A 12,107-nucleotide genomic window follows, 5' to 3' on the forward strand; every position below is an offset into this window, starting at 1 on the left:
CCTGAATGCCACCCCTTTAGACCGCCCCCCCATGCCAGAACCACCCAGCTCAGCTTCCCCTGACTCCTTGACCCACAGAAATTATGAGATGATAAATGTTGTTTTGAGTCACTAAGGTTTGGGTCATTTTTTTATGTAACGATAACCAAAGCATTGACCTGTAAGGATTTCCACTTGAGCTGAGGCACTCTTTCTTTTCAAAAAATGATTGAATTCTAGAATACAATCATACAATTTTAAACTTGGATAGGACTTCAAACAAGAGTCTGCCTCTTACTTTGCAAAAGCAGAAATGAGGATCTGCTGAGTTCGTCTTGCTCAAATCTGATGTGCTTCCATTATTCCCGATCTCAACCAGAAATGCAGGAGCCATCCTTAACACTTGCTCTCCTTCACCTCCTTCATACCCAACCTATTGCTTAATCCTATTGCTCTTACCTCCTCTTGCCTCGGTCTAATTTTTCCTATCTCTACCACTCCCAACCAGATCACACAATGGTTATCTCTTCTGGACCAGCAATAGCCTTCTAACTGGTCTTCTTGCGTCAGCTCACGCGCCGCCTACAATTATTTCTCAATATTGAATCCAGAGTTAATTTGTTGAAATGTAATTATGATTATCTCACATCTCCTTCCCATCTCCTCCCCGCCCCAGACCCATTTGTTGACCTCTTATTATTATTGGTCATGGTTTGCATTTATTCTCCAAGCTAAAGCCATTCTGACCATGTGTAATTCCTAGAATATGCCAGTCCCCTCCAGGTCACTAGGACTTTGCATATACAGTTCCCTGTGCCCCATTGATCTAGCTGACACCTGATCATCCTTCAGATCTCAATCACAGTCAAGCCTGCCTGGGCCACCCTGCTACTGGGCACAACTCCATGTCACTTGTCCTGGTGGGACTTCAGAGCAGTTGTATTGTTTATTAATTCATAGATTTTTTTTAATTGATGTCTGTCCTCTCTATTACACTACAAGTCTATAAATGTAGATACAATGTCAACTTCTTTTCATTCTTGTGCCTTAGTACTTACCAAGGTGTCCAGAGAATTATATGGTGTTCAATAAATATTTGCTGAGTGAATGAATGAAATGACCCAAGAAGTTAGTGTGAGACTAAAATCTAGGTTTCCTGACTCCAAATTTCATGTTAATTACAACGTGCTGCTTTCAATTTGGTGCACTCAAGTCTGAGTCCCAGCACAATGCATTTATTAAGTGCAAAGAAAATCGCTGATACTTTTCGAATATTGTTTTTGGCAACACTAATGGTATATAATATCTAGGCATGGTTACTGTATTAAAATGACAAAGTCCTCATGCAGCCTTGTTTACTTTGTGACTTTGCCGCTTATTTCCTGAAATACATCTGTGATGGTTAATTTTATGTGTCAGTTTGATTGGTTTAAAGGATACCCAGATAACCGGTTAAAAAAAATATTTTGGGGGTTATGTCTGTGAAGGTGTTTCTGGAGCGGTTAACATTTGGTGCAGTGTACTGAGTGAAGAGATCTGCCTTCACCAGTGTGGGTGGGTATAAAACAATCTCCGGGGGTCCAAATGGAACAAAACGGTGAAGGAAGGGCTCCTTCTCTTTCTTTTTGAGTTGGAACATCCATCTTCTCCCATTCTTGACCTTCCAAGCTCCTGCTTCCTAGGCCTTCAGACTCCAGGACTTAGGCCAGCAGCCCCTTTGTTCAGGCCTCTGACCTTAGGCTGGGAGATAGGCCACTGCACCCTGGGTCTCAGGCCTTCAGACTCAGACTGAATTATACCGCTGGCTTTCCTGGCTCTCCAGCCGGCAGACAGCTGATCATGGGACTTCTTGGCCTCCGTAACCACATGAGCCAATTCCAATACTAAATCTTCTCAAATATTTATCTGCTGGTTCTGTTTTCTCTGGAGAGCCCCAACTGGGTACAACCGCCATTACTCAAAACAATCCAAAAGCCACTTTCACTGTAAGTCCCTTTTACACAACATTGAGAGGTAATAAGTTCGTCACTGAAGTCCATCCTCACCCGTGCTGGGCAGCCCGTGGTCCAGCAGGTCTCCCTCGTGGATCGGAGCTCTCTAGAAGCCTCACCCAGAGGCGTGAGCAAGGCCTCAGGGGGCTTGTGGACAGGAGCTTCTAGACACTCCAGGAAAAGAAAAGAAAAAAAAAAGTAGTAATTGGATGTACGAATGCTTTTCTACTTAAGAAGATAATATGTCCTGTGTAATGATTACAGAAAAGTTGGAGAGACGGTCTGAATCCGAACTGGCTGTTACGGGGAAATCCCTAGCTGTTACTGGTAACTATGTGTGAAGAAAGGGGGGAGGGGGAAAGCTGCAGGCCCTCTGCAAATCCACTTGGGTCCTGGATTTTGTCCAATTATTAATCTTGGGAGTACTTTCCAAAGCACTGGGCTGTGCCTCTGTTCCCGTCCTCAGAATTCCTTCTTTGGGCATTGCGATCTGATTCGAAAAGAGGGTGACCAGGGCGGCGCTGACGCATTGAGGTGGTGACCAGCCACCGCTCTGACCTACTCTCAGCTCTCTGTGAGACATGGTGCTTCCAGGCGCATGTACCGGATGCTAGGGTACGTTCTTCAGGGGAAAAAAAAAAATAAAAGAATGACTTCCCCAACTAGTGAAGAACCTTTTGGCCCAAAGGTATGCTATAAAGTACTTTGGAATTTGAAAGGTGTTTTTCTCTTTTTCCTCTGGCAATGACTTTGAAGGGTGGCTTGATGCTGAGGCTAGCCAGCAGAAGCTCATGAAAACATAATGGACTCCACTGATGGTACTCTGCAGCCAACCGAGGTTTGTAAACATGTTTCCATTGGAACATATACAGGGGTTTCAACTTGAGATGACAAAAACGTGTACCCTTTTTGACCGATTGAAATTCATTCATTTAACTGTCAGTCACTGACCCAACACTCATTGAGCATTGACTATCTTGTAGGCTCAGTTCTAAGTTCTGGGAATATAAGATTAGCAAGACTATTCCTCCCCCAAGAAACTCAGTCTACTGGGAAGCACAATGTCACAAACAAAAAATTACAAAATCATTTGACAGGTGCTCTAACTAAGCCTTCTCCCCTGAGCTCCAGGCTCATCTATTCATTTCTTACTTACTTAGCATCTCTACTTGGTGCCCAGGGATACCTCAAATTTAACATGCCCAGGACCGAACTCATCATCTTCTCTACCTTCTCTACTAAACCTCCTTCTTCCTTCCTTCCCCTTCTCCTTCGTGTGTGTTCCATCTCATTGTGAAACCATCTCCTAGCCAGACCTCCATCCTAGAATACTGAAAATAATTCTGAACCCATTCAGCCCCCACTTTCCATCAGTCATCAAGTCCTGCAAATATTATCTCTTAAAGAGGAGCGCCTGGGTGGCTCAGTCGGTTGAGCGTCTGCCTTTGGCCTGGGTCATGATCCCAGGGTCCTGGGATCAAGTCCCTCATGAGGTTCCCTGCTCATCGGGGAGCCTGCTTCTCCCTCTCCCTCTCCTACTCCCTCTGCTTGTGCTCTCTCTCTCTCTCTCTCAAATAAATAAAATCTTAAAAAAAAAAAAAAGGGTCCTACAGCCCACCCCCTCCTCCCTAACTCTGCTACTGTCTTAATCCAGGATGCTTCCCACCTGGAATCCCAGGCCAGTGTTCTGACCCTCTCAAACATATCCTTCACAGAGTGTGATTGCCTGGGTTTTCTAACTGGAGAGCCTAGCACAGAGCCTGACCCACAGTAAATACTACTGTAATTAACACAAAGCGTTAATGTAGATGAGAAGCACAGACAGGTCAGCTTTCTGAATGGAGAATGTTTTGTTTGTTTTATGCTAGTCTGGAATGTCACAAAGGTGACCAGGTCACTGGACATCTGGCTTACAAACCCAAAATTTAGAAGAGATGATACAATGTAATGGTAAAAACACTGATGTCTGGATCCAGTCCTGCCATGTAATGCATCTGAAATAACATCTGATGCTGTTTTTTCTTCCTTTCCCTTCATTTCATTCATATGGAATGCCAATTTTCTACTTGAATAGTTAGGATTCAGTTTAGCAGACAGTGACAGAAAACCCCACATAATAGTCCTTTAAAAAGATAGAAACTTTTCTTTCTCAAAATGATATCCAGATAGGCAGTCTAGAGCTGGCGTTGTGCCTGCCCATTCACCAGGGACCCCAGCTCCTGTTGTCTTTGCGCTCTGCCATCTTCAACATATGGCTTCCACTTCATGGCCAAAAGGGCTGCCCCAGCTCCAGCCATCATGGTCCCATCAGAGGAAAGATGGGTAAAGAAAAGACAAAAGCATATCCATTTTTAGGGGCACCTGGGTGGCTCGTCGGTTAGGTGTCTGACTTCTGCTCAGGTCATGATCTCGGGGTCCTTGGATCGAGCCCTGCCCTGGGCTCCCTGCTCAGCGGGGAGTCTGCTTCTCCCTCTCCCTCTGCCCCTCCTCCTGCTCATGCTCTCTCAAAAAAAATCTTAGGGGAAAAAAAAAGAGAGAGAAAGAGAAAGAGAAGGGCATCTCCATTCTTTTAAGGACACTTCCCATAACAGGGAAACCTCAGCAAGGGAGTCAGCGGGCAAATGGCACAGGCACGAGCGGTGTCGCCATCCCGTGGCGTCTGCATGAAGTCAGAAGATGTGCAGAGCTGGTACTGCCGCAGCAGTGGGGCCCAAACAAGAGGCCAAAATCTGAGACAGAGGAGGCTGAATGATCTCAAGTGTCACCTAAGAGATGTCTGATGCAATACACAGCTCGCAGTCTCCACCGCACCCCTCTGAGTTTGGGTGGGCCTCTCGCCAACAAAGCCAGTGTGCCCGGGGGTACTCAGTGCCTGATACCGAGACACTTGCACAACTCGGTAGCAGGACCACCTGCTCCAGGCCAGGTGAGCTGCGAAGAGCGTCACTGTCACTGAATCCTTCCAACAAACGTGGCTGGAAGGGAGTATTTCTTCTTTTTGTTTTTGTTTTATGTGTGAGGAGACAAACGGAAATGTGAACAGGACTGGTAATCCGGGAGGTCAGGATTTCCACTCGGGAAATCACCCAGGGCTTACACTCCGCTCTGCTGCAGGGCATGAATAATGAGAAAGTTGTAAAATCAGGGTGGGATTTTAAAAAAGATACTTTTGGGAAAGTAAACTTCATGATCTTAAAGAACATGTCAGTATCTGATGGAAAAACCTAATGATTTTTTCTTCTCCACTGTAGAATTCCATCCAATCATTCCTGCCCGGAAATGCGCGGTGCCTTTGGTGGCCAGGTTCTCCTGAAAGGGCAGAGGCCTGGGGACATGTCTCCTTGCCAGGCTGGCTCCTTTATTCCATCCTTTCCTCCCAGAGGATCCAAGTGTGACCCTAGCTTTCTTCTAGCATTGCCCCATATTCCCAGCTGAGCTTTCTTCTCTCTTTGGCCCTGAAAACAGTGTCATTGTTTCTCTCTGCCTTCTTCCTCTCTGTGCCAGAAAATGACTCTGAGTGTTTCTGAGGAATTTTACAGCTTTCAAAAGAAGAAAAGCATATAAGGGGTTGAAATAACATCATAGAGAAATTTCAAACTTAGAAGCAGCCTAAAGAGCTTGATGGTAAACCACTTACTCATTTTTCCTGGGAATGCAAATATAACTAGGTCAGACTGTCTAAGGTTCCTTCTTTCTCTGGCCCATCATTTTGGTAAAAACTGGATCCAGACAATCCAGTTCCTTTATCTCTCATTTACTCGCAGGGCTGGAGCCTCTGAGATCTGCTTCCTTTGATGGAGAAGGCATCATCCTTCCCACTTCCCCCGATCTCCTCGGGAAGTCTGCGGGGGGAGAAGTACAGATCCTGACGAAGAGGCTTGACAAAGGCTCAAGTATGTTTTAAATTTCAAAGAAAACTCAAGACTGCTCATCTTTAGAGTGGTCACGTCATTCTTTGCACCGGAAGTCATGTCAGGCTGTTCTGACAGTAACATCCCCATCCAAGGTGTCTTTCTTTGGTGGCGTTTTACTCTTCACCTGTTTTGACTCCAAGGTAACATTTAGCAAACAGCCAGGCACCAGGCATAAGACACTTGCACGTAGCCTTTCCATACCACTTCTCATCATCTCAACACATTTTTATAGCATCCGGCAATATCTAACGAATATGCATTATTTACCTTTAAATCACAGTTTAGATCATTCCTCTGAGGAAGCTCCTGTAGAGCTCATTCATAGCATATTTATCCACTCTTTGGCTTCAAATAGTACAAGTTTTTGTCTGCTTCTTTACCATTTTTCTTCTTGAAGACCCCCACCGAAAGCTGATCTAACATTGACCTCTGGATGTTGGCCCTGCCTGAATTATCTTGAGGGCCAAGGGCCCTAATGCATCACAGACTATCTGAGGCTAGACCGTTCATTGGTGCTAGACCAGCAGGAGCACATCAATCATTTAGGTAAAGGTCAGCATCATTAAAGACCATAAGACTCAGCATCTTGTAGAATTCATGAAAATGAAAAGACCCTAGCACTTGACCTGTGTCTTAGTTTTGTCCCTGATACAACACAATTAAAAAACAGGGCATCTATTTTTTAGATTTATCTAAAAATCTATTTACAGGGCACCTGGTGGCTCAGTCGGTGAAGCGTCTGCCTTCGGCTCCAGTCGTGATCCTGGAGTCCTGGGATCGAGTCCCACATCAGGCTCCCTGCTCAGTGGGGACCCTGCTTGTCCTTCTCCCTCTGCCACTCCCCCTGCTTGTGCTCTCTCTCTCTAATAAATAAATAAAATATTTTTAAAAAATACAAATCTATTTACAACCGGGATCTAAACAGGCTGTAGATCCTAGAATGACTCTTCAATGTTTTAATCATTCATAGTATATAAAATTATACTTGATATATTTTTTTAAGATTTTATTTATTTATTTGACAGAGAGAGACACAGTGAGAGAGGGAACACAAGCAGGGGGAGTGGGAGAGGCTGAGCAGGGAGCCCATTGTGGGGCTTGATCCCAGTACCCCGGGATCATGACCTGAGCCGAAGGCAGACGCTTAACGACTGAGTCACCCAGGCGCCCCTTGATATTTTTTTTAAAGATTTTTTCTTTTTATTTATTTGACAGAGAGAGAGAGACAGCCAGAGAGGGAACACAAGCAGGGGGAGTGGGAGAGGGAGAAGCAGTCTTCCTGCAGAGCAGGGAGCCTGACGTGGGGCTCAATCCCAGACCCTGAGATCATGACCTGAGCCGAAGGCAGACGCTTAACAATTGAGCCACCCAGGCACCCCTATACTTGATATTTGTAGCTAAGTAATTGTCACTTCTTACCAGGTGACGATTTCTACTAGAGACCTATAACTAAGTGAAAAAGAAATAAACCAAACACATTACATGAAAAAGAAAGAATTCACCATTTCACACACTGTGCCTTAAAAATCTTACAGTGTGGGTGGCTCATCAATTGAGCTTTTGACTCTCGATGTCAGCTCAGGTCTTGATCTTAAGGTCGTGAGTTCGAGCCCCACGCTGGGCTCCACGCTGGGTGTGGAGACTACTTAAAAAAAAAAAAATCTTACAAAATTTTTATGTGTTCATGTATCAGAATCAAAGACTATTTATAGCAGGTAATTTGTATATTAGCATAAGAAAAATTGTGAGATTGACAAGAATTGTAATGCAGTGTTAATGAATGTTAATGACACTACTCATCTCATAAAAGTAATGCGTTGGTTTTTATTTTTTTGAAAAGCTGACTCATATCTTTTAAGAAGGATGTCATATCAAAATAATAATTTCCTTCAAGGAATTTCCTTGTTTCCTTAACAATGGGGGGGGGGGAAATGGTGTTAAAATGTAAAAGCTTTGTAAGGTTCAACACTTTGGAGGATATAGTAGGATAGCTCTCTCATATACTTTTATATATTTCCAATGGAGATGTAAGTTGGTACAATGTTGCTGAAAAACAGTTCGACACCATGTCAGGAGTCCTCAATATATTCTTTTTTTTTTTTTTAAAGATTTTATTTATTTATTTGAGAGAGAGAGAATGAGAGAGAGAGAGAGAACATGAGAAGGGGGAGGGTCAGAGGGCGAAGCAGACTCCCTGCCGAGCAGGGAGCCTGATGCGGGACTCGATCCCGGGACTCCATGATCATGACCTGAGCCAAAGGCAGTCGCTTAACCAATTGAGCCACCCAGGCACCCTCCTCGATATATTCTTACTCTTTGGTCATGAATCCATTTCTTAGAGCTTATACCAAAAAATAAGGAAATGGTTTAAGACACACACATATAGAGATCTTTAACACAGCATAATATACACTACTGCAAACCTGGGGACAACCTAAATGTCCCCAAACAAGGAAAGTTAAAGAAATTATGGCATGCATATCCATTACAATGTTATGTTTATTATGCAATAGAAAAAATTTCATTTTTGACAATTACAAGTAAAAATGCTTGTAATGTAATGCTACAACCGGGATACAGAACATGACATGCAATTTAATCCCAATTAAAAAAAATTATTGTTTATATATAGGCATAAAAAGTCTGAAAACAACAATAGCAGCTGCTACTCCTAAGTGGTAAGAAATAATAGTTAAAAAATATTTTCCACATTTTCTGAAGTAACTTTTAATGATAAAATATCATTAAACCACATTTTGACCCCTTAAATATATTTTTAACTTAACAATACAACTATCATTTAAATACTGTAAACATAAAATTTTGAAATGTTGGGTGAAGCTATGCTAACATTACATAATTCATAAGCAAACTGGGAAGAATAAAAAGAACAGAGTTCAACAAAGCATTTTCTTTTGCTTTGTTGAGCTATAATTTCCATATGATAAATTGCATATATTTAAGGTATAAAATGTGATGAGTTTTGACATATTTACACTCCCATGAAACCATCACCACAATGTGGATAAGGAATGTTAATACTATCATCCCAAAATGTTTCTCTGTGCCTTTTTATAATCTATTCTTCCCTTCCCCCAACTGAGGTTCAGGCAACCACTGAAGATTTTGTTGCTATATATTAGTTTGCATTTCCTAGAATTTTATATAAATGAACTCATTCAGCATATACTTTTTTTTTTTGGCCATGCTTTCTTCACCTTAGAATAATTACTTTGAGATTCATTCATGCCGTTACGTGTATGAATAGTTTCCTTTTGAAGATTGAATAGTATTTCCTGTATGAACATATCACAATTTGTTTATCCATTCAATTGTTGATGGATATTCGAGTTGTTTCCAGTTTTTGGCTATTACAGATAAAGCTGCCATGAACATTTACACATAAATCTTTGTGTAGAATGTACTTTCATTTCTGAGTAAATGCCCAGGAATGGAATGGCTGGGTCAAATTATAGGTATAGCTAATGAAGAAACTGCCAAACAGGTTTTCACAGTGGTTGAACCCCTTCACACTTCCATCAGCAGCATGTGAGAATTCCAGTTGCTTTCCATTCTCACCAACACTTGATATTGTCAGTCTTTTTTTTTTTTTTTTTAAGATTTCACCTATTTATTTGAGACAGAGAGAATGAGAGAGAGAGAGAGAGCACATGAGAGGGGGGAGGGTCAGAGGGAGAAGCAGACTCCCCGCTGAGCGGGGAGCCCGATGCGGGACTCGATCCAGGGACTCCAGGATCATGACCTGAGCCAAAGGCAGCCGCCCAACCAACTGAGCCACCCAGGCGCCCAGTCTTTTTGTTTTTTTTTTAAAGATTTTATTTGTTCGACAGAGAGAGAGAGCGCAAGTAGGCAGAGCGGCAGGCAGAGGGAGAGGGAGAAGCAGGCTCCCCACCGAGCAGAGAGCCCAACGTGGGGCTCGATCCCTGGACCCTGGGATCATGACCTAAGCTGAAGGCAGATGCTTAACAGCTGAGCCACCCAGGGGCCCCATCAGTCTTTTTAAGTGTTGCCACTCTAGTGGTTGTGTAGTGTTATCTCATTACAACCTTAATTTGTATTTCTTTAATGGCTCATGATGACCCCTTCATGTATGGTCATATATCTTCTTTGCTAAAGTGTCTGTTCAGGGGCGCCTGGGTGGCTCAGATGGTTAAGCATCTGCCTTCGGCTCAGGTCATGGTCCCAGGGTCCTGGGGTCGAGTCCCGCATCGGGCTCCCTGCTCAGAGGGCAGCCTGCTTCTCCCTCTCCGGCTGCTCCCCCTGCTTGTGCTCTTTCGGTGTCTCTGTCAAATAAATAAATAAAATCTTAAAAAAAAAATACAGCGTTCAATTATTTTGCCCATTTTAAATAAGGGTTATCTTCTGATTAGTTTATAAGGGACATTTTTATATTCCAGGTAATGTACTTTGTATGATAAAGGTTTTATGAAGATTTTCTTCCAGTTTGTGGCTTGCTGTTTCATTTTCGTGGCAATCTTTTAAAGAACAAAAGCTTTTATTTTGACAAAGTACAACTTACTAATTTGCTTTCTTTTTCACTTTGTGCTGTTTGTGTTGTTTTTAAGAGCTCTTCAACAAACCAAAGGTCATTAAGATTTTCTCTTCTAGTTTCTTCTAGAACTATAATAACTTTAATTTTACACTTAGGTCTATAATACAGTTCAAGTTAATTTTTGCATATGATATGAAGTAGGTTTGAGGTTCATTTTTGAGGGGTCTGGTTATCCAACTTTTCCAGTACTATTTATTAAAAAGTTTCCTTTCTTCATTGAGTTACCTTGGTACTTTTGTGGAAAACCAACTGAACCTATTTCTGGACACTCTCGTCCTAAATGTCTATTTTATGCCAATTCCACACAACTTTGATTACTGAAGATTTATAGTAATTTGGAAACCAATGGTGTACATCCATCAACTTTATCCCTTGTCTTGATTATTCCAGGTACTTTGCATTATTATATGAACTTTAGAATCAGTTTATGAATTACTGCAGAAGAAAAGAATCCTGATTTTGATTGGGATTTCACCGAATTTAAAGATCAATTTCAGAAGAATTGATATTTTAACAATACTGATTCTTCTACTTTATGAAAACACTTCATGTCTCCAACAATTCAAGTCCCCCCTAATCTCAGCAATGTGTTATAGTTTTTGATGTATAGGTTTTAACATGTTTGGTCAGATTTATCCCTAAATGTTTAATATTTTTGGTGCTTTATAAAAGGCACTGATTTTTTAAATTTCAAGTTGAGATTGTTCTTCACTAGCATATAGAAATATACTTGACTTTCATATGTTAATCTTGTATCCTGTAACATTGTTACACTCAATTATTAATTTTAGCACTTTTTCTTGTGATCCCATAGTATTTTCTATAGGTGATCATATGTTGCCTGCAAATAAAAATAGCCTTGCTTCTTCTTTTTTGATCTATGTGCATTTTATTTTTTTTTTCTGCTTTATTGCACAGCCTAAGATCTCCAGTACCATCTTAAATAGAAGTAGTCAACACATATCCTTGCTTCATTCCCAATGTTGGGGAAAAAGCATTCAGTCTTCACAATTAAGTATGATGTTAGCTGTAGGCTGTCCTTCATGAGATTGAGGGAGTTCCTTTCTATTTGTATTTTGCTGAGAGTTTTGTTAGGGATGTTGGATTTTTAAACATTTTGAGCATTATTTAAAGTTTGAGCAATTAAAGGGGCATCTGGCTGGCTCAGTCAGGGGAGCATGTGGCTTTTGATCTCAGGGTCCTGAGTTCAAGCCCTGCATTGGGCATAGAGCCTACTTAAATAAACAAACTAACAACTAAATAAACAAACAAAGTTTGGGCAACTACTTTAATATAACTGCAAATTTTGTACCAAATACATATAAGAGTAAGTCATGTCTTAACGTTTTTGGAAATTTGTTTTTAAAGATTTTATTGATTTATTTGTGAGAGAGAGAGACTGAGCAAGCAGGGGGAGTAGCAGAGGGAGAAGCAGACTCCCTGCTGAGCAAGGAGCCCAATACGGGACTGGATCCCAGAACTCTGGGATCGTGACCTGAGCCCAAGGCAGACGCTTAACTGACTGAGCCACCCGGGCCTCCATTTTTTGTAAATTTTTCAATGGATTTATAGTATCTTCAACTAGTAAAAATGAATTTTCTCACTAATATTAAAAAACAAATTCTCAGCTTTGTGGCACAAGTTCTCAAA

The 12,107-nt window shown here is 41.7% G+C and overlaps 1 non-coding gene across 1 annotated transcript; it reads left to right on the forward strand.

Annotated features, from left to right (window-relative positions):
• Positions 1–2,010: 2,010 nt before the first annotated feature.
• LOC113915616 lies at positions 2,011–2,144 on the forward strand. The gene has a single exon (XR_003517761.1). It is a non-coding gene; the product is annotated as a small nucleolar RNA SNORA52 (small nucleolar RNA).
• Positions 2,145–12,107: the final 9,963 nt, after the last annotated feature.

The sequence above is a fragment of the Zalophus californianus genome, chromosome 11 (genome assembly GCF_009762305.2).
Source record: "Zalophus californianus isolate mZalCal1 chromosome 11, mZalCal1.pri.v2, whole genome shotgun sequence".
NCBI classification, from domain to species: domain Eukaryota; kingdom Metazoa; phylum Chordata; class Mammalia; order Carnivora; family Otariidae; genus Zalophus; species Zalophus californianus.